Genomic DNA, 27808 nt, shown 5'->3' on the forward strand with positions numbered 1-27808 from the left:
AAAAAGGCATTAAAATGCAGTATGCAGTTCTCCTCCGGGAACTCGAGCTGCATCCGAAAACGCTATGGGGAACACCATTGGCGAACCACGCCCTGAATATGTGTAGATTGTCCAATAGAAGGGCGTGACGTCCCGGGCGTGGTGACAAAAGCAACCAGGAAGCTATAAAAGCTTGCCGGCAATGGCATCAGCTTCTTTCATTCAGCAAAGTGCTCTGTTTATGTCTGTTGTTTCACGTCTTTTGTGCCAGTTTGCACAGCTTTTTTGAGGGTTTTACTTCAGTCGAGGAAGTCCTCGGCTAAGCAGTCCTGACATCCACCCAGGACCGCTGAGGGCAGGGGAGCGGGTAGCAGGTCTTCTGCGAGTCAAAATTTCGGTTCTTTCCGCCCGCTTGCGTAGCGGAGCCGAAGGGCTCGCCACCCTCACAGCGGTCCCTAGAGCAGTTAGTCCGGATTTCTCCTGCCGGTCTGTCAGTACAGGTTACCGAGCTAGCATTTCAGGCTACATCAGAGGCCAGTCTCGAGAGGCTGGTTCCCTTCGTAGACTATTTAGCAGTGTGGAAACTACTGCCAAACGTGTCTGCGTGGGTCCTGCGTTCTGTAGAGAAAGATTGGCAAATTTGAGCTCAATCAGAACAGTTAGCGGCTCAACATCGAGATGTTGTTCTCGCTCATATGAGAGCGTTGGGGTTACAACTAAACGCCAAGAAAAGTGTGCTGTCTCCATTACAGAGGACCACTAATCTAGGCGTAGTGTGGGATTCGACCACGATGCAGGAACGTCTGTCACTTGCTCGGATCGAGTCAATCCTCACTGCAGTCAGGAGAGTCAGAGAAGGCCAGTCACTTACTGTAAAAGAGTTTCAAAAACATTTGGGTCTGATGGCAGCTGCGTCCAACGTGATACCTCTTGGCCTGCTGTACATGAGAACACTACAGTGGTGGCTCAAGACCAAGGGGTTCTCCCCAAGGGGAAACCCACTTTGCCTGATCAAGGTCACACGGCGAGACCTACGTGCCTTAAACATGTGGAAGAAACTTTGGTTCTTGTCTCAGGGCCCGGTGCTGGGACCTCCTTGTCACCGTGTCACAATAGCGACGGACGCGTCCCTCACTGGTTGGGGTCTGTGGAGTGGTCACCATCACGCATGGCATATCAATTGTCTAGAGATGCTGACTGTGTTTCATGCACTGAGATACTTCCTCCCGGATCTGAGGAATCGCCATGTGTTGGTGCACACTGACAACACAGCGGTGGTCTAATAAATCAACCACCAGGGGGGACTGCGTTCGCACCCCTTAATAAAAGGTGGCGGACTAGATCCTCCTGTGGTCCCAGGACAAACTCAGTTCACATTCCTGGGCATCTCAATTTGGGAGCAGACATCCTGTTGAGGCAAGGGCTGAGGCCCTGGGAATGGATGCTTCACCCAGAGGTGGTGGAGCAGATTTGGAGAGTGCTTGGCCAGGCACAGGTGGACCTCTTTGCGACTCAAGAGACATCGCAATGTCCCCTCTGGTACTCTCTGACTCATCCAGTTCCCCAGGGGTCTGTACGCTTTTCCCACAATCGCTCTGCTCCCAGGAGTTCTGGAGAGAGTTTGCAGGGAATGGGGTCAGTCTACTCCTAGTAGCCCCGTACTGGCCGGTCTGAGTATGGTTCTCGGACCTGATTTCCCTTCTCGACGGCTCTCCATGGGAGATTCCCGTCAGGAGGGATCTCCATTCTCCACCCCCACCCGGAACTGTGGAAGCTGTGGGTGTGGCCCCTGAGGGAGAAAAACTCATAGCTTCCGCTCTCTCAGCCGAGGTTGTTGAGACCATTCTCCAGTCCAGAGCTCCCTCTACGAGGAAAGTGTATGCTTTGAGGTGAAAGCTCTTCACAGCATGGAGTAGAGACCACCAGTTAACTGCCCCATTGGTACAGTCCTGGAGTTCTTACAGGCTCGTTTCACGATATCCCACTCCACCCTGAAGGTGCTCGTGGTGGCGATTTCGGCCTACCACACCCCTCTTTGTGGCCTCTCAGTGGGCAAGAATCCTCTCCTTATACGCTTTCTTCGTGGTCAGCTGAGGCTTCTGGTACGACCTCGTGTCCCCACGTGGGACCTAGCTGTGGTGCTCAAAGCCCTCTGTAGTCCCCCCTTTGAACCTATTGAGTCTCAGAATGCTTCCTTTCTATTAAGACTACGTTGCTCCTAGCCTTGTCTTCTTTGAAGAGAGTGGAGGACCTGCAGGCCCTTTCGGTTGCCCCCTCTTGTCTCGACTTTGCGCCTGGTATGGCCAAAGCTTTCCTTTACCCTCGAGCAGGATATGTTCCTAAGGTCCCTACCTCTACACCACAGCCAGTCATGCTTCAGTCATTCTGTCCTCCTCCCTTCACGGATCCGGACCAACAGAAGCTTAATTGCATGTGTCCAGTTCGTGCACTGGACGCCCATGTCCACAGAGCTGCCTTGTGGCGTAAGTCGGACCAGTTGCTGGTGTGTTACGGTAAACCCAAGAGGGGTTTACCGGCTGCTAAACAGACTTGGAGCAGATAGATTGTGGATGCCATCTGCTCCGTCTACGAGTCCTCTGGTCTCCCCCCTCCATTGGGGGTCAAGGCTCGCACTATGGCCGCTTCTAAAGCTCTTCTCGCCGGTGTCCCAATTCAGGACATTTGCAGTGCAGCGGGATGGTCCACGCCACTTACCTTCGTGCCACTCCTGGTGCTTCTGTTCTCTTGCCCTAGCTTTCTGGGAAGGGACTTGTTTTCTTCCAGCTCTGCTCCATTTTCCGGGCTGCTCTCTTTAGGGCATGAGTGAGCTTGTTATACCACAGTGTCTGACTGCTTTCCTTAATCTTTCTTAAGCATAATGGAACAACAGTGTCCAGCGCCGGCGCTCCGCACACTCAGACCACGCACTGCGCGTAGGGCACCAAGCCCCTGGGGGGCACCAAAAAATCTGGGTCGTGAAAAATCATCACGACAGGCTACTAGTATAAATAACAAATAAAATATGTCTAAAGCATGTTGATATAGTAAAGCAATATACAGGTAATATAGGCCTAGACCAAATTAGCGAAGAAAAGGTGATCTCCTGTGCGGCCCTCTCTCCAGTCTCCCTCTGGTGCCCCCCTTCCCCGCCAGTGATGCGTGGGTTGATCTAAAATGAGCGTGTGCCTGCGGTTACCCTCGGTTACGAGTCATCCAAAAATATTTCTAATATTTTGCGGTCTGTCGGGTCGTTTGAAATAAAGATGCCAATTAAACCTTTGTAATTCATATTGTACTAGACACAATTTTCTTTGAAATACACAGACCTACACTTTATTGGCTGAATAATATTTACCTTTTGAGCGTTATTAACTGTTGTTGAATAAATGCTGACGCGGGCTACTTTTAAATGCATAAAGCTCAGCAGGGGCGGAGTGGCAATCAGGACGACCTGGCCGGCCGAAGGATTTACACAGCGGATCACAAATTGAGCGGGCGCCGAGGCGAACGCGACCGGCCTGAGCTTATTAGAATCATTGACGTTACTAAATTCTCCGCGAATAGCGGCCAAATACTCCCACACACTCCCCCTAAACGTCCAACCAATATTTATATCAGTTGCTCACTCTCTATCAGTGCCGGCCCTCCCTATAGGCGAACTAAGCGGCTGCTTAGAGCCCCGCCGCCACTAGGGGGCCCCCACTAGTGGTCCGAGTCATTACGTTGCAAAGCGCGTGGCTGTCACTAGCCAAGTTTCCATCCAGTTTTTGCACTGCTTTGTTATCGACAAAGAGAATATGTGTAAAAAAAAAAAACTGCAAAATTTGCTGTCTACATCCTGTTTTCCTTCGAACCGGCCTTTTACATATTAAAATGGTGTGCGTAATGACCTCATCCCTAAAAAAAACTAACTGTCGCATAAGTTTTGGTGTATCGCAAAAAAAAAACTGCCCTTGAGCTGTTTCCATACATAATTTCACCTATATTGCGTAAATTATATAGGCTAGTAGACTGTTCTTTATACATTTGAAACAAAACCTAATATTAAATTGTATGTTAGCTAATTTTTATTAACAAGTGTCATGAGTTTTTTTTTTTTTTGTACTTTGTTATAGACTATTTACTTGATCATCAACAATAATCATAAACAGGAGCAGTTGTATTATCATTTTTCTGATGAACTTTTATTTAGAAATGGGAATGTTCATTTCGGTTATTTTATTTCTCCTGACAACCGACGGTCGTTAAGACATTTTTAACCATTAACTTACAAGATTGTTAAATTACAATTAAAAGACATTTTAATTAATACGCGGCTGTGACCCATTAAAAATACCTACATTTGTTTTCCATGGATTAATTTTATACACGCAAAAGAGTGTGAGGATTCACATGGTCAGGCACCTGCAGCGCTTCTGCGAACGGAGGAAAACATTATACAGCTATATATAAAATAAATAAAATAAAGTTTTTTTCTAAATAAATTATGAATTAACAAAACGAAAGGAAAAATGTGAAACAATTAGCAGCCTATATCAACCTATGCAGAATTTAGTTAAATTTTTCTGATGCGCTCTTGAGGCATCCTGTTTGTTTCCTTCTTACAAAAGCACACTGTTTGTTTTTATTGTGAATGTGCATTAATAAAATACATATTTAGAATAGTTTGGAACAACGTCTTACTCTTATATGACCACAAACGAAGGAGTAGGCTATTGTATGTTGTTTCCACTTTTAAAAGGGGGGAAAAACAAAACAAATGATCGTGTCGGCGCCTCATGCGCGCAGTTAAGCATTACTAACTCTACAACGCAGCTTCATTGTCATAATAAAATACAGTCAGCCAAACATATTGAAAGACTATTTATATAAATAGTAAATCAATAAAATAAATAAATGCTATTTTCCCCCTTTTATTTCAGAACAAACCCTTTAAATTTAATGGAACAATACTCATAACACAAGAAGAACAAAAATATAAAAAGCTAACAAGCCAACAAGTTAATTTAAAATGTTGTACTTATCATTTCAATATACACGTAAAACAAGATCTTCTTAACAAAATGAATAAATTTTAACTTGCAACGTAACAAAGCCCCTTTTCTCTACAAAAAAAGTGTTTCCAAACAGATTTTTGTGACATTTGAAGTATGGATTTAGAATTTATGCGCTAAAGTTAAACGGAAAAAGATTGTCGACACATGAGAAATTTTATCGATAAGACATTTCCATCAGCTATATCGGTAAAAATTCCGAAGCGCTAAATTTTTTTTTTTTTTTTTTTTTTTCATCCAGATAAAAAAAAAAAAAAGATTTAGTATTATATTAAAAGGGGGAGCGGGCCGGTGCGGTCAGAATTTTCCCGGTGGATTTTAGTGCCCCACTCCGCCCCTGAAGCTCAGTAATGTCAGTTTTATGTATTTTCTGAAAGGGGTGGGATTTTTGTTGGGAAAGTCGGGTTAGAGACGCACACTTCGATTTGACTGGATAAACACCAAAGACTATAGAATACCAAAGACATGTCACTCGTGTAGTTTTGAATGGGGAACAATGAAACGGTCATCATGGCCGTGAAGCTCCGCCTTCTTAGTGAAAGAGCCAATCGTTGATTAGTAAAGTCAGCGCGTCACTGCATCTGCCGTTAGAAGTCCCGGTTGCTATAGAAACAGCCGGCGCTCTAAGACGTGCGTTCAGTACTGCGCATGCGCACTGGCTCATTTAGCCGGAAAAATAAGCGTTTTTTAACGCTATTCAAGCACAAGGAACTATATTTATGAGGCAGTTCTTGTTGGATTTCTTTGGAGATTTCAAATATGAAATTTAATCGTAAGTTTGGCGAACAGTTTTGGAGAATTTGATGTTTCCCCATTCAAAGAGATAGGAGCTGCACTTTGATGCCCGAGAGGCGTTTCAAAGATGGCCGCCGAGTGACATGACTTGTCTTAAAAGAACTTTGATAAACACATGCAGCATCTCAATTCTTAAGAAAGTGGTATTCCTAATAAATGTCTCGAATATTTTGATCATGTCCAATGCTTCTCTTTCTTTTTGCAATTATTAGACACATTTCACTATGTCTTTTCAAATGACTAGGTCTGTTTAATTTCCTTAATTATAAAATTTCTAGCCCTATTTTTAAACGTTTATTCAAGCAATAATATATAAATTATCTAAAATATATGCTTGTGTAAAACCAGGGATTAAAAAGGAATTCAAAGGGTATTTTTCTTTACATTTCCAGTGAGCGAAACGAACAAAATTAAACATTACTTAATAAATTCAAAGCACTATAAATTCGTTTAATACAACTATTAATATATATATAAAATATTATTATTTTATCATATTCGTGATTCCTGAATTTATATATGAAAACTTTGTTTAGAAGTGCATTCGTTATGTTTGTATAAGAAAATTCGTTAACCTAGCCTATTAAGTTGATTTAATATTCTTGATAATTTTTAGAAAAAGTTAAAAGTTAAGAAAAAAGGAATTAGCTTGTAGTCTATATATTTAGGGCTATAGGCTAATCTTTTTCTGAACTTTTATTACCCTGAATAGATCGAAATAAAATAATTCTTGATCATATTTAATATCAGAGAATCACTGACATAATTTAGAGTACTTCGAAAATGAAACTATTTAAATCTGTATAAAGGAAAGACAAAATAAATCACAACAAGAACAATCTGTGTTTTTTCTTGTAATCAAGAACATTTCTTTTGACAAAATTAGCTAATTAATGCTGAATGATGTTTGACAGTGAGCCCAAATGGCTAGCGCCGGCCCTGACAGTGTCTGAAGTGCTGGAAAAGAGACAGTCAATACAGTTTGTTACATCATCAGGAGCTATTGGATATTGGCTGAGGAATTGAGACAAGTCAGGAAGATTATTTACAAAGCAGTCTTTTGCATTAGAAGTGATTTACCATATTTGTAACAAGGAGCTGAATTTGCAGCTTTAGCTATATGGAGAATATACACAACCGTCTAGTTAATGACCTGAGGTAACCTCGCTCTGCTGCAGAATTTCTATGCCATTAACATCAATTTGGTGTTGATCGTATTAAATCTAAAGTATGATTAGGACAATGAGTAGGTCCTGACGTGTTTTCTAACAACAGAGTTCAGAATGTCTATAAATGCTGATGCCACTGCATATTTTTCATTGTCAATATGGATATTAAAATCAGCAACAATTAGGACTTTATCTGCAGCCATCACTTGCTCAGAAAATTAGCACATTCTTTGATAAAGTCTGTATGGCCCTGGTGGCCTGTATACAGTAGCCAGTACAACCATCACAGGTGATTCATCATCAACACTTATTACTCTACATCAGGGGTGTCAAACATGCGGCCCGCGGGCCGAATACGGCCCACTAAGGCGTCTAATACGGCCCGCGGGATGCTTTGAATAAGAATATTTAATATTATTATTTTTTTTATTATCATTATTATTAGTAGTAGTGGTATTAAATAAAGTCTATATACGAGTATTCGTGGCAATATTGCCTTTGGTTTTATTAATTTGTTTTTATTTTATCATTGATATAGCAGGAACCTCATGTGCGTCAACAGGAACACGCATGCGCATTCCAAAGAGGTGCCTAAATCAAATTTCGAACACGTCGGCTAATGTGTGGCAAGCACTCGCGTGTATGGTAAAGGCAGCGGAGCTTGTGTGTCCTGAGAAAAAAAAACAGGCTTTTGCCAGTATTAGCTTGTCAAGAAATACTGTGGCTAAAAGAATTAAGGACCTTGCAAGAGACTCGAACCGTCAGTCGAAAGACAAAGTGAAGATATTCATTGCTTTCTCTGTAGCACTCCATGAGAGTACTGACGTTAACGACGTAGCTGTTTGCTGATGTTGATACACTGTTTTCCTTTTAAATATATTTGATTGCGCCTGATGCGCCCGCTCTGTCTGGGAGGCGAGTGGTAAAATAATAATTATTATTGATTACTAATTTTAATCAGTACATCATAACTAAAACAATACCTTAAAATGAAAAGAAAAAGAATTTGACGATCTGAAATTTCTTAAACTGGTGAACCCCTTTTAGTAAGGATCCAGTATGCGTTTAAATAGTAAATTCAGAACGGCTCTAATATAGAGAAAACCTGACCGATTTCATCAGAGATTGCGGAGAGTCACGTCCAGATGTCAGTTAACGTTATTCTTTTCAGCGTGGATTTGGTTTAAAAGCACGTGATTGAGCGAATATAAGTGTGTGCAGCGATGTGCAGATCAGCTGTTAAAACAAACCATCCATTCATCATATCATCATGCAAATCTTAGTATTAGAATAATTGTAATAGGAAGATCAAGTGCTTCCCGAAGATTTTTATTTGTTTAAGTTCTCATTTCTAGTGTATAGTTCATATCCAAAGTAAATTATTTGTTTTTCATTAGAATTAACCATTATTTTTTTTACATATAAGCTATTGAGTTGTTGAATATGTTAAAAGCAGTTTTTTTTATTGTGAAGTGTTTTTCTAGTTTGTAAATTATATTGTAGCATTTAGCTTCATATTTAATGTAACTCTGTACACATAATCTTTAGCATTTGTTATTTCTTATTTTCTAATTACTAAAAGGTATCTGACAAATAATATTAGTGTTCAACGAAAAGGGTTTTGTTGCCATTACTTTGGACAACTTTGTTTTCCCAAGGAATAAGAGTGTTAATGAACAGTTTCTGAGGACTTATTAAATGCAGTTTTACAGAATATTGTGTCTTTCTATGTAGTTTTTTTCCCCAAATTAATTTGTTATTTGGTGCACTATGATTTTAAAGATTCTATGAAAAAAGGAGATTCGGCCCGCACATAGTCACATTTCTTCTCATCCGGCCCTCAACCTAAAATGAGTTTGACACCCCTGCTCTACATGATGTTATATGAAGCAGCATTACTTTAAACGAATTATACTTGAAACCCAACCTCTGAGAAATACTAAAAAATATCACTATAAAGCACCTAACCCTTTACCTTTTGAACGTGGCTCATGTTTATAACAGTAATCTTAGGGGGAAGACTCAGTTAAAATAATGTAATCATCTGGTTTTAGCCAGGTTCCAAAAGGGTGATTTTTGGTTCCCCAAAGAACCTTTTAGTGAACATTTTAAAAATCTAAAGAACCTTTTTCGACTATAAAGAACCTTTTCTCCATTTGAAAGATGCAATGGATGTTTATGCTGCCAATAATTAACCTTTATTTAGTTTATGTCAAGTCAAGTCAAGATTATTTATACAGCGCTTTTTACAATACAAGTTGTGTCAAAGCAACCTTACAGTATTAAAATAATAAAATAAAATGTCAATAAAAGTGCAAAAGTTCCATATTGCAGCAAAGTCAAATTGGAGAGGACTCATCTGGTTCCCGTGGCCTTGTGCCGGTGGCCGTTTAGGGTAGGAGTTCTTTCTGATGATCTGTCTCTGAGGCTCATCTAGTTGACACGGTATCCGCTGACATTCGGCTATAGGTGTTTATCCACCTCTTGGTACGGACTGGATCCGGGGGACTGCAGTGACCATCTGATCTGGATACGGACTGGATCTGGTGGCTATGGTGACCTGGGAATAAGAAACAAACAGACTAATATTAATGTAGATGCAAGAGTTCCAAGTTGCCACAAAATCAGATTGGAGAGGACTCATCTGGTTTTCGCAGTCTTGCGTCGATGGCCGTCTAGGTGATGGGGTCTTCACTGATGATCTGTCTCTGGGGCTCATCTAGTTGATGTGGTCTCTGCTGACATTCAGGGCTGTAAAGGATATCTCTGGGTGCTGATGGGTACAGACTGGATCCGGGGGACTGCAGTGAACGTCTGATCTGGATACATGATCGGTGGCTACGGTGACCTCGGAATAAGAAGGAAAGATACTAGTATTAGCGTAGATGGCATTCTTCTTCTGATGCAACGATCAGTGTCCCTGGTTCCGGATTGACCTAATTAATGCAGCCTAACAATCCTTTAACGGATTTGGATTGTGAAATGTATTAAGTGTAGGCCAGGTTAAAGAGATGGGTCTTTAATCTAGATTTAAACTGACAGATTGTGTCTGCCTCCCGAACAGTGTTAGGTAAATTGTTCCAGAGTTTGGGCGCTAAATGTGAAAAGGACCTGCCGCCCGCAGTTGATTTTGATATTCTAGGTACTATCAAATTGCCGGAGTTTTGAGAACGCAGCGGACGTGAGGGACTATAATATGATAAGAGCTCGCTCAAGTACTTAGGAGCTAAACCATTCAGGGCTTTATAAGTAATTAGCAAGATTTTAAAGTCTATACGATGTTTAATAGGGAGCCAGTGCAGTGTTGACAGAACCGGGCTAATATGGTCATACTTTCTGGTTCTAGTGAGTACTCTAGCTGCTGCATTTTGGACCAGCTGGAGTTTGTTTATTAAGCGTGCGGAACAACCACCCAATAAAGCATTACAATAATCTAATCTTGAGGTCATGAACGCATGAATTAACGTTTCTGCATTTGACATCGAGAGCATAGGTCGTAATTTAGATATATTTTTTAGATGAAAAAATGCGGTTTTGCAAATGCTAGAAATGTGGCTTTTGAAGGAAAGATTGCTATCGAATAGGACACCTAGGTTCCTGACTGATGATGAAGAATTTACAGAGCAGTCATCTAGTATTAGACTGTGTTTTAGGTTATTACTTGTAGAGGTTTTAGGTCCAATAATTAACACCTCTGTTTTTTCAGAATTTAGCAGTAAGAAATGTCTCGCCATCCAATTTTTTATTTCAACTATGCATTCTGTTAGTTTTTCAAATTGGTATGTTTCGCCGGGCCGCGAAGAAATATAGAGCTGCGTATCATCAGCGTAACAATGAAAGCTAACACCATGTTTCCTGATGATATCTCCCAAGGGTAACATATAAAGTGTAAAAAGTAATGGCCCTAATACTGAGCCTTGAGGTACTCCATACTGCACTTGTGATTGATATGATACCTCGTCATTTACTGCTACGAATTGATGCCGGCCAGATAAGTACGATTTGAACCAAGCCAGTGCACTACCACTAACGGCAACATAATTTTCAAGTCTATTTAAAAGAATATTGTGGTCAATAGTATCAAATGCAGCACTTAGATCTAGTAGCACTAATAGAGAGATGCATCCACAATCAGAAGACAGGAGAAGGTCATTAGTAACTCTAATAAGAGCAGTCTCAGTGCTATGATACGGTCTAAAACCTGACTGGAAATCCTCACAGATACCATTTTTCTCTAAGAAAGAACACAACTGTGAGGACACTACCTTTTCTAGTATCTTTGACAGAAAAGGGAGATTGGAAATTGGTCTGTAATTGTTTAATTCATTGGGATCAAGTTGAGGTTTTTTAATTAAAGGCTTAATAACAGCCAGTTTGAAGGTTTTGGGGACATATCCTAATGATAATGACGAATTAATAATATTCAGAAGAGGATCCATGACTTCTGGAAGCACCTCTTTTAGTAACTTAGATGGAATAGGGTCTAACATACATGTTGTCGGTTTAGATGATTTAATAAGTTTACACAGCTCTTCCTCTCCTATAGTTGAAAATGCATGGAATTTTTCCTCAGGAGATCTATAGCATATCTGATGTGATACTGTAGCGGATGGCTGCATAGTTACAATTTTATCTCTAATACTATCTATCTTGGTAGTAAAGTAGTTCATAAAGTCGTTACTGCTGTGCTGTTGAGAAAATTCAACGTCTGTTGGTGCTTTATTCTTCGTTAATTTAGCCACTGTATTGAATAAATACCTAGGGTTATGTTTGTTTTCTTCTAAGAAAGATGAAAAATAGTCTGATCTAGCAGATTTTAGTGCTTTTCTATAGGATATGTTACATTCACGCCAGGCTGTACGGAAAACCTCTAGTTTTGTTTTCTTCCAGCTGCGTTCCATTTTTCGTCGTGCTCTCTTCAGTGCGCGAGTGTGTTCAGTATACCACGACGTCGGACTGTTTTCCTTAATCTTTCTTAAACGCAGAGGAGCAACTATATCTAAAGTGCTAGAAAAAAAGAGAGTCAATAGTTTCTGTTGCATCATCAAGTTTTTCTGAGCTATTGGATATGCTGAGGAATTCAGATAAATCAGGAAGATTACTTACAAAGCAGTCTCTTGTGGTAGAAGTAATGGTTCTACCGTATTTATACCGAGGAGTTAATTTTACAGATTTAGTTATCTGGAGTATACATGAGACTAGATAATGATCTGAGATATCATCACTTTGATGCAGAATTTCAACGCCATTTACATCAATTCCGTGTGACAATATTAAATCTAAAGTATGATTTCGGCAATGAGTAGGTCCTGACACGTGTTGTCTAATCCCAATTGAGTTCAGAATGTCTATAAATGCTGATCCCAATGCATCTTTTTCATTATCAACATGGATGTTAAAATCACCCACTATTAAGACTTTATCTGCGGCCAACACTAATTCGGATAGAAAATCAGCAAATTCTTTAATAAAGTCTGTATGGTGCCCTGGTGGCCTATATACAGTAGCTAGTACAAGCTTCACAGGAGATTTAGCATTAATACTTGTTTCTTTGGATAATGTTATATGGAGCACCATTACTTCAAACGAGTTATACTTAAAGCTAGGGCTGCACGATTTGGAGAAAAAATCTAATTGCGATTTTTCTGATCAAAATTGCGATTTGCGATTTAAAATGCGATTTACTACTATTTCATAAAAGAGCTACAGGTTTGATATGGTGGTTTTAACAGAACCAAAGAAAGACCAAGCATAATCACAAAGTATGCTACACTGTTCTACTGTTTATTTAAAACCTCTTAAACATTGTTGCCTTTTTTAAAATAAAGTTGTCAGTTATCATGACAAATTAAGAAAATAACTACAGTATCTTAAATAAAATAAAATTAACAATTAAAATTATATAATAAAATATTATTAAAATCTTAAACTTTTAGGAATCCAAACACACTGTAAACAATTTTACATCAGTAAAACACTGATGATAACCTACATTAAGAGACACTTTGTTGGGAAGTTGAGCCGCTGCTCCCGCTTATCTTTTCCAAATGGCGTTAACGTTATTTGCTCAGTACATGCAGTAGAGACCTGCACTCCTACGGGAGTATAGCGGGACCCGACGCAACCGACTGCGGCGCGGGACAAAACTTGATGGACGAGTGCGGCTGTTCGGGACGCGGGAAAATAAAATGATTCTCGGGATCCCCGCAAAATAGAAATATCTAAAAAGCAAAATATTGTTATTCATCTATTGCACAAAAGCAGCAAGAACAACTAGTATACAACTTACAGCTATTATCAGTAAGCACAAGGATAGGCAGTCAGGTGTTTAAGTTAGAATCCACTCACTGCTCAAACATTCTTGCACAGTGCTGAATATTGCGTGCTCGCGAATTAAAACACACGAAGTGTAGACATTGTGAAAGATTCATCGTGCATAATATTCATTGTGTTAGAGCTTTATGAGATCGCAAATGAAGTGAGATGTCAACTTTAGCTTTGTCTGCTTGCATTCTGCTCTGGATACACACAGTAGCTCATGCTTGCTCTTAATTCTGTTAAGAATAACAGTGGTTTGTGAATGTTGATGCTTAGCCTATATAACAAATATTTTATCGGGGACGTTTATGCTGGGGTTTTGTGAAACTTACGAGATGTTACAAAACTGTTTCATGTAAATTCAATTGATGTACTGAAAAAAAACTATATAGGTTACTTTTATGCGGGCATGAGCGGGACAAAACATGAATGTCGAGGTAGGAACGGACCGAGATCAACATACTTATGCGGATGCGGGACTGAAAAATACGTCCCGTGCATGTCTCTACATGCAGTGTTAAAATGCCCCCTATTGGTTAAACTCTGTATCAAACGTAATATAAGCATGAAGACGTAATATGCACTTGAAGTGACCTGTCAAAAACGACTTATATGCTTGTTACCACATTTGATAATAAATCGAAATAATCGCAGCTCTTGCGATTTGAAAATCGCACCCTTTCAAATCGCGATTTCGGTTTAAAAACGATTAATCGTGCAGCCCTACTTAAAGCCCGTTCTCTGGGAAACACTGAACATATTGTTATAAATTGTGCAAACACCTCCCCCCTTACCTTTTACACGTGGCACATGTTTATAACAGTAATTTTGGGGGGTAGACTCATTTAAAATAATGTAATCATCTGGTTTTAGCCAGGTTTCTGTCAAACAGAGCACATCTAGCTTATGATCAGTGATCATATCATTTACAAAAAGTGCTTTCGTAGAAAGTGACCTGATATTTAATAAGCCAAGCTTTATCATTTGTGTCTCAGTATTATGTACATTTTTTATTTGTTGAACATCAATTAAATTGCGACTCTTAAATTGCTTTGGAAGTTTATTGTATTTTCGAGCTCGGGGAACAGACACAGTCTCTATAGTGTGATATCTAGGTGAAAGGGTCTCTATGTGCTGAGAGTTAACTGATTTAACTGATTTCTGTGACGTGAGGCGGCTAGCAGACGGTCGGTTTAGCCAGTCTGTCTGCTTCCTGACCTGGGCCCCAGTTAGTCAAGTGCAAACGCTAAGACTATGTGCCATATTTCTAGACAGAAGAGATGCTCCACATCCGGAGGGATGAAGACCATCTCTTTTAAACAGGTCAGGTCTGCCCCAAAAGCTTGTCCAATTGTCTATGAAACCTATGTTATTTCGCGGGCACCACTTTGACATCCAGCCATTGAGTGACCATAGTCTACTGTGTATCTCGTCACCACGGTAAGCAGGGAGGGGACCAGAGCATATTACAGTGTCCGACATCGTACTTGCAAGTTCACACACCTCTTTAACATTATTTTTAGTGATCTCCGACTGGCGAAGTCGAACATCATTAGTGCCAACGTGAATAACAATCTTACTGAATTTACGTTTAGCATTAGCCAGCACTTTTAAATTTGCCAAGATGTCAGGCGCTCTGGCTCCCGGTAAACACTGGACTATGGTGGCTGGAGTCTCTACTTTCACGTTCCGTACAATAGAATCGCCAATTACTAGAGCACTTTCATCAGGTTTCTCAGTGGGTGCTTCACTGAGTGGGGAGAACCTGTTTGATGTTCTGATCGGAACGGAAGAGCGGTGTTTTGACCCGCGACTATGCCGTCTCACAGTCACCCAGTTGCCCTGCTGCACGGGCGTTGTTACCGGAACCGAACAATTTGCATGACTCCCTGAGCTAGTCACATCCAAAGCCGTATCTAAGTCCCTCACATTCTTACTATCCTCCAAGTTTGGATGTGTGTCTCTAGTTCTGTGATCTTCTCTGTCAGCCTAGCTATTTCCTTGCATTTATCACATGTATAAGACTCACTGCCGACAGAGATAGATAAACTATACATGTGGCATGTGGTGCACACAACAACAGCAAGAGAAGAAGCCATTACTCACCGTTTTTGTAGAAAGGACCCAACTTACCACTGTTACTTGATGAACACTTGAAGAGCGGGATGGGAGGAGGAACAACGGAGTAAATAGGATGTAAAAGGAATCGCGATTTGCAAGCTAATCGATTAGCGGAATGCTAACGCGTTTCAGATCGTGGTTTTGAAATAAAAGCGAACAATCAGCGAGAGAGAAAGGAGAGCGCTAGTAGGCGCGAATGGAGTAACGTTACGTGTATAAAATGTAAGCCGCAAGTGGCAAGCTATAATAGCTAGCTCACTGCACTCACGGTTAACGGGTAAAGTAAGCGGTCAGATTAGTGTGACGGATAATTTCACAAGTCTGTTGGGAGTAAAACTGTTTTTAAATACTTTAAACAGCAGAGAGTAATAATTAGATAGAGATTTCTAAAGAAAAACAAGCTCCTGAAAGCTACAAATACAGAGAGCTAAAAACACAAACCAGACCGCAGCGCAGCAAAACAGGAAGTCCCAATTTTATGATCAGTTATCATGTCATTTACAAAAAGTACTTTTGTAGAAAGGGATCTAATATTCATTAAGCCAAACTTTATCATTTGTTTATCTTTGTTTTGTTTAGATTTCATGTTAATCCACTGACAACAAGAACAACACTCATTGCTCATGACTGAATAGCATTTGTATTCACAAGGATCACTCTGTCTAATAAAAACAATGCAATTTTATTTTACATTTGATTATTCAATTTCTGCACATGAACATCCTGCTTGTTTGTGCTATTGCTTATAATTTGCTTATTGTTAAATGTATCTGGTATTGACAATTTTGCTATTATTCATCAAAAGTGTATCTTATATAAAGGGTCACAGGAGTATTGAATGATTATTGAAGTACAGCAGAGTAATATAGTGATGTATTACTATAATTATAATTAATAATGACTATATATAATATAGTCCTGAGGAAAGAGGATAAGGGAATGATCTAGAGACATTCTGCAAACCTAAAATGTTCTATTTTCGTAAAGAAAAATTTTACTTGCTAACCAAAAACAAATGTTACAAACACATGTCCAATGTTTTTAAATCATAAAGAAATGCAACGGGTAAGTCAGTTCTAGTTTAAATTCTGTTTGGGAAGTAATCATTCTGAACTATTTGCTAATAATATTTAAAAACATGCACTCATCCACTTTTATTTGTAGCCTATATGGAAAAACGTTTTTTTTTTTTTTTTTGCCAAAACGTTTCTTGTCTTGTCACATTCAGATAGAAATTACACAATTCGCATAAATTATAATAGCCATATTTACGAAAAAAAAACCTGTTTAAATCACAGGAATGTGCGCTCTGTGTCAGTGAACAACAAACCCTGCCCACTTCTACCTGATTGGCCAGCTCAATCATTTGACATTGACGAGCGTTAGAGAGACAGCAGCCTAAACATGTCACTTTTACCTAAACATTGTTTTCTTAACAACAGACAGAGCGCTGTGTAATGGTGTACAGTAGAGCAGTGCAAACACAAAACTGGGATCCACAGATAGTGTTGCGCGTAGAGAATGTATGTGACGTCACTGGCAGAGGACGCGCAGGTGAGTCGACGCTGCAGGTGAGTTTCGCTTTCATATTTTTCCGGAAGGACGTGTTTTCTTTTATATGTGTTTGATAACTTTATTTGTAAGGGAATTATGTGGTTTCATTGCTGTTTCGTGTTGTCTGTGGTTAATTTGATCATTTGTGTTCACATAAGACTATCATTGTGTATTTGAGTGAACTCCACCGTCGTTCTGCTGTTTCTCCGACTCTCAGGATCCGTTCAGCTGAATTATTTGTTTGTCATTTCCACTCAGAGTAAGTGTTGGAGATCTCACTCTTGTGTCTGTTCTGCTTCATCATGGATGACACACAAACACCCCGAGATGAAGATGTTTCTCCAGGATGCAGGTACTTTGAATAAGCCTATTGGCCTATGCTATATTAACCCTTAATGTTTGTATCCAGCGTAGTCCCTTTGCCAGTTTGCAGATATAAACTGAAAACAGAATGCTTGTTTTGCAATGCGTGTTACAACATTTTAGCTACATTTTTTTTTTTATATATATACATTTGGTGTAATATTGTGTTAATAATGTCTATTTATGGATATATTAGCCTTCTGTATCATATTTGATACACTAATTTCTAGGGCCTATAAATTATTAACATAATCAAAACTTTGCTTATGCACTTGTTGTATAATCAACTTAATGTCCTCTGATTAATAGGTTATGCATGTTTTTATCAAGTAAATTATTTTGCTGTGAAATCTTTCATTATTTTTATATTGTGAATGTAAATTATATTGTTAGTAATAATTCAAGATGAACATGTACTGGGCTGAAGCAAACTGTGTTTTCTTAATTATGCATTTTATATCTTTTTTTAATGTTAAAAAGTGTTTGTTTTTTTAAGCAAATGTCAAATATGACGCAGCAGGTTTTTGAGAGAGGTTTATTTGTGTATCTCTTAATAATTATAAATGAATTGCATATGAGCCATAATATTTTGATGTACATTTTTATACATAAGTTTGCATATGTGGTTTGTTGAGTATCTAATTTTATAGATAAAGATACATGTATACACATACCTGAAACAAATCCATGTATTGTTGAGCTAAAACTAAATACAGTATTGCTAACTAAATGAATAATAATTAAATGGTTGACAATAAATTATCATTTAAGGGTTTCAAGTATTAAACAAATTTTCAGAAACAGGCTACAGAGTCTGAAGTAGAGTCTATATGTAAAAAATATATATATCTTGATTTATACCTCTAAAAGAGTGAAGAATCCCCTGAGATATAAACATTTAGACACGTTATGAAAAATGTAAAAATGAAATTGATAACATTTTAACATAAACATAGTAAGCTAACACATACATTAACATATTCTGTACTTAATAAAAAATACCCTGCAATCATACTAAACTGGTATATTTAAAGTCTGCTAAATTGGAACAACTAGTTTTGTACTTAATGCACTTTAATTGTGCAAAACTAGTGCTGAAGTCTAACTAAAGGTATAATTAAGTATATTTGATTGTGCTAAAGTGGAACTATATGCAAGTATTTTTTTTTTCTCCCCTTTATTAAAATTAATTTAATAATCATCTGTTCAGCAGAAGAGATCAGAGCCAGACCTGTGTGTCATATTTATATTGTGTTTTTGTTGTATATTAGGTATTCATGTCATTGTTGTATTCATATTAGTTATTGTGGCAGAGAGTCTTTGAAATAATTTTAGTTTATGGTTTCTGTATTAACAGAGTAAAGATGAAAAGATCAAAAGTTTTTAATCAAAAGTTAATATTAATACAGTAATTCATAGGATTCTTTGTTATAGTTCAGTTCATCCGAAGAAATCAAAACCAGAGCCCAGCTGTGTGTCTATGAGGAGTGACCTTTCTTTGGATTGTCCAGTTAATTTTACGACTGATGACACAAGATTAAACCTCAGGTATTGAATTGTTTTGTAAAAGATGTGATAATAGTAAGATTTTAAATTAAACTGACATAATTATACAGCAATGTAATAAATAAATATAAGCAGACGTCTGGGTAGGAAATGCAGTAAATGCAATAACAAGCAGAGTAGAATTATTTATATAAATTTATTAACTAAGTATTTATTTTTTTAAAGTTGTGACCTTGAGCAGGTGATTTTTAATAAAGTTGCAACTGTTCTTAAGGTAATAAGAGAAATGTCTGAAATGTCCGAGTGTTTGATTCTTGATTCAAGGTCAATCCTGCCACACAGATCAGTTGAAAAAAAACCTGTCTGTAAGAAATATGACCAGCCTATGAATCCACCACAAGACAGTACATATCCTGGTGTAAGGTAAACTGTGGGATTTTTTTTTTTAATGCAACGCATCATCACACATTACTCAAATACATCATTAATAACTGACACATTTCATAAACCCTATGATATGTTCAGTGTCTCATAACACAGAAACAAACTTTAGAGATGCACCGATTGCAATTTTCTTGGCCGATTCCTATTCCAATTTTTCAGTAAGAGTGAACTGCCGATTCCCATTTTTGCCGATTCCGGTTTTATTTTAAGAGCTGTAATGAAAGCATATACAAAAATAAAAAAAATAAAATAAATTATTAATCATTACACAATCTTCTTACAACAAAATAACTTTAACAACAAAATAAAGTGCTTTGTGCCTTCGAAAAGGTATAAAATTAGTTCCTGTAACTAACATAGTATACGTTGAGGAAAAGATTTTTGGTAGTATAACTAACGGTAACACTTTACAATAAGGTTCTTTAGTTAACATTAGTTAACTACATTAGTTAACATGAACTAATAATGAACTGCACTTATACAGCATTTATTAATATATCTTTGTTAATGTTTATTTCATTTACTAATACATTACTAAAATCTTGTTAACATTAGTTAATGCAGTGTGAACTAACATGAACAAACAATGAACAACTGTATTTTCGTTAACTAGTCTCGTGTAGCCAGACCTTCAGACTGACGGCTGAAGGTCTGGAATTCATGGCAGCTTTAATTGGCCAAGGCCTGCCCATAAGGCCGTTTGACCGACATGTCAAACAACCAATCACAGTTCGTTTCGTTCAGCGTCACGTTTCGGGGCGTGAAAATGCCCCCACAACAACAGACTGGCGTGCAACAAGTCAGGTGCAGTTACTGAAATAAACAGCATTGAAAGTTAAATAAGAAGACGGAGAACAAGCAGTAAGTCAGTAATTTGTTTGCGAACGTTGTAAAACAACAATGGCGTCTGCATAAGCACCTCTTTACAAAACACGAGTAAATCAGTTGGCGCTTTGTTTCCCGGCGGACCGAAAATAAACGCGACACTCGCGTCAACTGGAAATCCGATCAAATTCAACTAATCAGATGATGACTTCGACATTCCTGAAGTGTTTCCAGTTAAGTGTACCATATGCATCAGACGTTTAGCCAACGTTCCGTGGGCGTGACGTCTGAGGCTGAGACTATTCGTTAACTAACGTTACTAAACATTAGTAAATACAGTAACAAATGTATTGCTCATTGTTAGTTCATGTTAGTTAATACATTAACTAATGTTTAACTAATGAACCTTATTGTAAAGTGTTACCTAACTAACATAGTATAGTTATACTAACAAATTTTTTTTCCTCAATGTACATTTTTTTATTTTATAATAAAAGAAATTAATAAACATCACAGCATGTTCTCATAATAAAATAACAAAATAAAGTGCTCTGAGCCTTGAAAATATTAGACATAAAATATAAGTAACAAAGCAGGCTTACTTACAAAAATCTACTCTTCTTCAATGAATTTTATATGGAATGTTTTTTAAACATTAATTACAGGATCGTCTCACAACAAAAACTTTAATAACAAAAAGTGCAATGTCTTCAAACAGCTAGAAATAACAATGCTAGTACTAAATGCTATTACTTGAGCATTAATGGCAAATATTTCTTGAGAAAGAGAAGCATTTCTGCCTTGTCACCAGTTAATCCAGCGGTACTACACTTCGTTACATTCCTTCACATATTTGCGCTACGGCACAGCATACAGCGCCTTCATACACAGATGAAACTTACTAAAGAAGTGTGACATAAATGCAACTGTAAGTAAATACAATTTAAATACACGTCGCACACGCTTTAATTACCTTCAAATGGAACATATACGCTCACTTCGAACTATTAGTGTGTGAAGACACTGTATGCGGTGAATGAATGAAAGTGAAGTAAACATCAACGGATTTCCCCTGCATAGGGAGTAGGGAGCAAAGAACACCGTGCAGTGACCATATAAATCGGAACACAGTTCATTCACAGAGCTTACTTCTAATGAGCAGGTTATCTTAATCGGGTGTGTTAACTAAGAGAGACATGCAAAATACGCAGAGCGGGGGGCGCAATCTACCACATGTCCAACCAAGCTAAACAAGCGCTCACTTTCAACACTTTGGTGAGCTTTGGCTTAGACTCGGAGCGCTAGCTTTAGCCGCTTGGTTGGTTGTGATGATGGAAGTGTCTTATTAGGTTTGTTGCTACGAACGTTTTCGTGGTTGTTACCTCACGGTGTATTTTGTCCTTATAAATGTTACAAACTACGATCTTTGTGTCATCTTCTCTCACACCAATGACATGTTTACGCGTGACTGTGTCGTAATTGCATGCGCCGCTGGCAATAAAGGGATCGGCTAGGAATCGGCAAGAGGAGAAATTGACCGGCCGGTCACCGATCCTAGCCGATCATGCGAAAAATCGGCCGATTCACTAGCCAGTCAATTGGTGCATCTCTAACAAAAATACATTTTGCTCTGTACATTTACCTCTGTAACTCATGTAATAATGTGGTATTAAAATTTTCCAGCCATGAAGTCCTCAACATGTTTAGATCAAATCTGATGAAGAAGTTTGAGTGTCTGTATGAGGGAACAGTGACGCAGGGAAACCCAACACTCCTGAATGAGATCTACACAGAGCTCTACATCACAGAGAGTGAGAGTGGAGAGATCAGTAATGAGCATGAGGTGAGACAGATTGAGACACAATCCAGGAGAGCAGCAACAGAGGACACAGCCATCAAATGCAATCACATCTTTAGACCTTTACCTGGACAAGACAAAGCCATCAGAACTGTGCTGACAAAGGGAGTCGCTGGCATTGGAAAAACAGTCTCTGTGCAGAAGTTCATCCTGGACTGGGCTGAAGGGAAAGAGAATCAGGACATCCAGCTCATATTTCCACTTCCTTTCAGAGAAATCAATCTGATGAAGGACAAAACACTCAGTCTTTCGGATCTTCTTCATGTCTTTTTCCCTGAAACTAAAGACATTGAAATATCCAGTGATGAGTATAAAGTGTTGTTCATCTTTGATGGTCTGGATGAGTGTCGTTTGTCTCTGGACTTTAAGAGTAATGTGAAACTGTGTAATATATCTGAATCAGCCTCAGTGGATGTGCTGCTGATGAACCTCATTGTGGGGAATCTGCTTCCCTCTGCTCTCATCTGGATCACCTCCAGACCAGCAGCAGCTGATCTCATCCCCTCTGAGTGTGTCCATCGAGTGACAGAGGTACGAGGATTCAATGTGCCACAGAAGGAGGAATACTTCAGGAAGAGAATCAGTGATCAGAGTCTGGCCAACAGGATCATCTCACACCTGAAGTCATCCAGGAGCCTCTACATCATGTGCCACATCCCAGTGTTCTGCTGGATCTCAGCCGCTGTTCTAGAGAAGATGTTGAGTCCAGCAGAGAGTGGAGAGATTCCCAAGACTCTCACTCAAATGTACACACATTTCCTGATCCTTCAGACCAACATCAAACATGAGAAGGACTATGAGAAGAAGGTGACAGATGAAGACATGATCCTCAAACTAGGGAAAGTGGCCTTTGAGCACCTTGTGAAAGGGAACCTGATCTTCTATGAGGAAGACCTGAGAGAGTGTGGCATTGATGTGACAGAAGCATCAGTGTACTCAGGATTGTGCACTCAGATCTTCAGAGAGGAGTTTGGCTTGTATCAGGGGAAAGTCTTCTGCTTTGTTCATCTGAGCATTCAGGAACATCTAGCAGCTCTATATGTGCACCTCTCCTGGACAAACCACAACAGAAATGTGTTTGAGTCAATCATTAAACAGAGTTTGCCGTCTAAAGTAATAGAACCATTTCAACTCAGTTCATCAAATGTTTCATTCTTTAAGCTGCATCAGAGAGCTGTAGTCAAGGCTCTACAGAGTAAAAATGGACATCTGGATCTTTTCCTGCGGTTCCTTCTGGGTTTGTCAGTGGAGTCTCATCAGATTCTTCTGCAACGAATAATGAAGCTGAAAAGAAGCAGCTCTGACAGCAATGAGAAAACAGCTGTGTACATCAAGAAGAAGATCAGGACCATTGACTCTCCAGAGAAATCCATCAATCTGTTCCACTGTCTGAATGAACTGGGTGATCGTTCACTAGTGGAGGAAATACAACGGTATCTGAAATCTGGAACAATACATAAAGCTAATCTCTCTTCATCTCAGTGGTCAGCTGTAGTTTTTGTGTTGTTGACATCAGAAGAGGAACTGAATGAGTTTCGTCTTGATAAATTTGTTAAAGTAAATAATAAGTCTGGAAATATGAAAGTTCTTCAGAAGTTGCTGCCTGTGATTAAAGAATCCAGATCAGTTCAGTAAGTATTAATGAGAACAATCACTTCACTGGTAAAACATTAAGAATATCAAAGTTAAAAGCTCCTAAATTCTAAGTGCTGTAGTTATTATTTTAGTGGTCTGCTAAAGTGGTATATATATATATTTATATATATATATATGCATTTTACAGAATGGCATCTGGAATGACAAGCGCTAGACTCAAACTTATATTAAGCACATGAACTATCTGACAGTTCACGGTCCAACGTGTGGATTATTGTTAAAACAGTTAGAAGATGAATAACATTAATTTAACTGTTACTCAATAACAATACAATTTTACCTAATTAATAGATAAATGCTGATTTAATCCAGTCTTCACTTGTGTGTGTGTGTGTGTGTGTGTGTGTGTGTAAGTGTTAAGTTGCCCATGAAACTTACATGTGCATTTTTTTTCTCAAGGTATGAATTTATTTAATTATATTGGAATTGCGAGTTGTTGTTTATGACAGCAAGTTGTTTGATAGTGTTTCACATGAATGATTTTCATCTCTCTACAGGTTGAGTTATTGTGGCGTCACAGATGAAGGTTGTGCTGCTCTGACTTCAGCTCTGAGATCAAACCCCTCACACCTGAGACAACTGAATCTGTCTGGGAATAAACTAGGAGATTCAGTGAAGCTGCTTTCTGATGTACTACAGAATCCTCACTGTAAACTGGAGATACTGTGGTAGGATCATAAATGACACACTGTAAAGTAAACTGTATGTGAAATAAATTTGAAAACTTTTTTAAAGAACAAAACTACAAATCCAACAACAAAACAAATTTTAAACACAATGGTAAATCTGAACACATAAGACAGAAAACACAGGTGTGGATGTTTGTGTGTCTGTTTGTAAGTCCTGTGATGAACTGGCCATCCATTCAGGGAGTCCCTCACCTGAGACCTGAGATGCTGGAATAGACTCCAGCCCAGAGCCGGATTAACGCAAAGGCAAACTAGGCACGTGCCTAGGGCCCGATTGGCGGGAGGGGGCCCAGACAGAGGGACAACTTTTTTTTTTTTTTTTTTTTTTATATGTACAAATGTCCTATCTACAATCTATTTCAATATTTATTAATTAACTAAAAATAGTGACGATGTTTATCTTAACCATAGACTGTTACATTGTCATATTAACGCCAGCCCATGACTGTATAGAGCGGCGCCAGCAAGTCAGAGCCATACAGAGAGATTTGTGATAAGCTTTTCACCCGGAGTTATGCCGCGTTCAAGGCAACCCGTAACCCTTGTTTTTCCAACCTTCTACCCGTGAAAGTCCACTGGAACGGCAGTCAAACCCGTGACTTCCCACTCGTGAACTCGTACTAGATCGATGGACTCCCAGTTACGAGTTCTTGACGTAACATACAATATCAGCCCTAATGCGTGCGGTGTTTATGCAAGTGGTACACGGTGGAAAAATAGAGCATAGGACAATGACTTGCGTGACTTGCCTGGAACGCTACAAAGTCGTGAGTCGTGATTTTAAGTCGTGTTTTACGAGCTCAAAAACCTGCCTGGAACGCGTAGCATTAGATGCATGCTGCACATTTAATGTTATTATTAAATAAGGCCTATTATTACATTGCATTAAGTTTGAGAGCAAAAGAATGACAACATAACCTGTACATTAGTTGATTTGTATTGCTTTTTACCTTCCCTCCAAAACCCTTTTTTTTTTTTTTTAATTCAGGCAATTTAAAATTAAATAAAGCAAAGCCATTTGAACAGCGCTCTTCACTTATTATTTTATTGTGGTACCATGACCCGCACTTACAAAACAGTCTTCTTTTTAGCGTTTATTTTACAATAATAACCAATAGGACAGAACACAGGTGTGGTGTTTTAGCAGCTAATCTATTGGTGATTAATACAAATAAAATAAAGCTAAAACTCTGTTTTGTCAGTGTTCCATGGTCTCATAGCCTACTATGAGAAATAAAGTTTAATAAATGCAATACAATGCATCACAAATCCGTGAGTACAGTTTACAAACCCGTGGGAACGGATTGCTAAAGCGTGCGCACAGATTATAAATTTGTCGGTAAGGATTCAAAATATGAGGGTACGGTTTACAAAATCTGAGCTCACGGATTGGAAATTCGTGGGTACGGTTTGATAATCCATGCATGGGCACGATTTATATTCATTTATTTAACCGAGGGAACAGTTTAAGAACTCGTGAGTACAGTTTAAACTGAGGGAACGAATTGCAAAACCGTCCCCACGGATTAATTATTTTTCTTCTACAGGTGACGTAAGGGGCTCCGTGTGAGCCCAATATCGTTTTGCTTAATAAACTTATTTGCTCTGTTTACATATAGTTTACTGACACCTATTGGTTATTTACTGGTACTACTGCCTTAACAATGACACTCCCAATGGATAAGATGAGGATAATTTAATAGCGTTTAATAGAGCCGTGTAATGTATAAATAATGAATATCAAAAAATAGTCTGATAGACTGTTTTATATACAACACATGATTTATTTTGGCATACAACAACCAATTTTTAACCAAAGACTAGGCTATGTAAAATGTGAATTAACTTTTATTAGTAACTTTGGTAAGTTTCAGATTTCAATTCATAAATAACATCGACGGAGGGGGGCCCAAAAAATGCAGCCTGCCTAGTGTAGTTCATTTATTTAATCCGGCTCTGCTCCAGCCCCAAACCTGCAGAGGATAAAGCAGATTGGAAAATGGATAGATGTTATTGAGTAATGTTTTGTAATGGAATGCGATACACAAATAATATCTCACAGTGAGGGTGATCCCAGATTTTACTATCTTTGATGATGGAGGAGAAACCTGTAAAACACACACACACACACACACACACACACACACACACACACACACACACACACACACACATGTTTGTTTTTGTGAATTGTGGGGACATTCCATAGACGTAATGGCTTTTATACTGTACAAACCGTACTTTCTATCACCCTACACCTTCCCTACACCTAAACCTAGCCCTCACAGGAGACTGTGCATATCTTTACATTCTCAAAAAAACGTATTCTGTATGATTTATAAGCCTTTTGAAAAGTGGGGACATGGGCAATGTCCTCATAAGTCACCCTCTCCTTGTAATACCTATGTCATACCCATGTTATTACACCAATTTGTGTCCTGATATGTCACAAAAACAAACACACAATATCTCCACCATACTAATACAGATCTAAGTAGTGAATAGTGTCATTAATAAAACAGATTTAGCATTAAAAGAGACATATATCTATATCAGATAAATATTTATATTCCTTGAATGAGACTTTGGATGTTTAATGATCATGTTTTGTCTTCTGTGACATTTTAGACTTCTGTCCAATGATCAATCAAACATTGATTTGTGCTTTAAGTTTGTACTTTATCTTTAATAATAGATTCACAGCTAAACTGATCTGATATGAGAGAGTGAAGAGTGTGTGATTGTTCTCTACAGGTTGAGTTATTGTGGCGTCACAGATAAAGGTTGTGCTGCTCTGACTTCAGCTCTGAGATCAAACCCCTCACACCTGAGACAACTGAATCTGTCTGGGAATAAAGTAGGAGATTCAGTGAAGCTGTTTTCTGATGTACTACAGAATCCTCACTGTAAACTGGAGAAACTGTGGTAAGATCATATATGACTCACACATGCTATTTAGTGAATAATGCCATCAAGACAGATCTGCATAAGACAGATATTTCGCTTAAAATACAGATATAGTGCATACAGGAAATGTTATTTATCATGCTTGAATGAGACCTTTTTTCAATGTTTTATGATCATGTTTAGTGTTCTGTGACATTTTAGACTTCTGTCCAATTATCAATCAAACATTGATTTGTGCTTTAAGTTTGTACTTTATCTTTAATAATAGATTCACAGCTAAACTGATCTGATCTGAGAGAGTGAAGAGTGTGTGATTGTTCTCTACAGTTTGATTGATTGTGGCGTCACAGATGAAGGTTGTGGTGCTCTGGCTTCAGCTCTGAGATCAAACCCCTCACACCTGAGAGAACTGAATCTGTCTGAGAATAAACTAGGAGATTCAGTGAAGCTGCTTTCTGATGTACTACAGAATCCTCACTGTAAACTGGAGAAACTGTGGTAAGATCATATATGACTCACACATGAAGGTGCCATAGAATGGAAAACTGTATTTAACTTGTCATAGTTGAA

General features: G+C 38.6%; 1 pseudogene; it reads left to right on the plus strand.

Moving 5' to 3' along the window:
• Window positions 1–770: 770 nt before the first annotated feature.
• Window positions 771–27740, plus strand: LOC141325791 (NACHT, LRR and PYD domains-containing protein 3-like; annotated as a pseudogene).
• The last annotated feature ends 68 nt before the right edge of the window (window positions 27741–27808 follow it).

This window comes from Garra rufa, chromosome 2 (assembly GCF_049309525.1).
Source record: "Garra rufa chromosome 2, GarRuf1.0, whole genome shotgun sequence".
Classification (NCBI taxonomy): domain Eukaryota; kingdom Metazoa; phylum Chordata; class Actinopteri; order Cypriniformes; family Cyprinidae; genus Garra; species Garra rufa.